This window comes from Cynocephalus volans, chromosome 1 (genome assembly GCF_027409185.1).
Source record: "Cynocephalus volans isolate mCynVol1 chromosome 1, mCynVol1.pri, whole genome shotgun sequence".
Classification (NCBI taxonomy): Eukaryota; Metazoa; Chordata; class Mammalia; order Dermoptera; family Cynocephalidae; genus Cynocephalus; species Cynocephalus volans.
Genome location: NC_084460.1, coordinates 134,822,265 through 134,823,384, shown reverse-complemented (window position 1 = coordinate 134,823,384; position 1,120 = coordinate 134,822,265). Strand labels below are relative to the sequence as shown.

Sequence of the window (1,120 nt, the reverse complement as noted above, 5' to 3'; positions counted from 1 at the left end):
CCAAGCTGGTGAACCTGAACTTAGCTCAGAGACCTCTGGAAGGAGGAACAGTGCCAGCTCCAAGTGTGGGGAACATAGGCTTCCAGCCTCCCTGCCCTGGCCCTGCCCCCTCAGTTTTTGGTTTGATGTCAGCCCTTCTGCACAGAAAGTAGGGAAGGAGAGAAGAAAAGAGGGGTAAGGGAACCAAGGCTCAGGATTCACCAACCCAGACCCCCTTTAAGTCAGATAATTCGTGCTTTACAAAGAGATCACTGATTCTGCTGCTGAAAAAAAAAAAAAAAACAAACCCACAGAGACCAAACAAATAAGACAAATCACAGTGAGTCAGGAAGGGGAGATCAGGAGGGAGAGGCAGGGGCGGGGAGACCAGGGAGGTCCAGGCAGGGGTTCTCAGGGCAGGCTAGCAATGTCTCTCTCTGGAGGGGGGTCAACTGGTTCGGGGCTGCTTTTGTTGGCCTTTCCTTCAGACATCATGGTTAGCTGCAGAACAGCCGACCATTTCCTTAGCGTCATATTTACAACGTCTCGGTAGGAGATGGTGTCACTGACTCCACCTATCACCTCTGAGATCATCTTCTTCATCTCTAGGTGGGTCTTGGGGACCCCAAGCTTGTTCATTCTTTTTAATGACATCAGGTCATTTTTGCCTTCACTGTTCATGTCAAAGCTCCATGTATTTGTCTTTGAAGACGGTGAGCTTTTCCAGCAGGTTTTCTTCATCACTATGCTTCTGGTCACAAAGAAACTCCTGGCTGACCTCAGCCAGCCTCCTGCCTTGCCGGGCTTTGAACAGCTGATCACTTTCCCTTCTTGGAACATGTTGCTGTGCATGACCGACATGGTGAGCACTGGGCTCCTGCTGGTTTGGGGCTTTGTGGCCTCGATGAGGGACAAGGAGGCAGGACAGGCACCTAGTACGAGCTCCAGCTGAGACATTGACTTTTCTGTTGGGTCTTGTCATTTATCTTCTTCCTTGATACTCTGTTTCTTTGCATAAAATGGGGTCTTCTGTCACTTAGTAGAGACTGTGTAAAGACAAGGTCATGTTTGTGAAGGAGTCTCTAGTGCCTATTGGGTTTTTCCCCATAATTTACTGCTTCCACAGATGATTGATGTCTGT

At 49.1% G+C, this 1,120-nt stretch overlaps 1 pseudogene; it reads right to left on the bottom strand.

Moving 5' to 3' along the window:
* Positions 1-390: 390 nt before the first annotated feature.
* On the bottom strand, positions 391-840 carry LOC134370811 (allograft inflammatory factor 1-like; annotated as a pseudogene).
* Between the last annotated feature and the right edge of the window lie 280 nt (positions 841-1,120).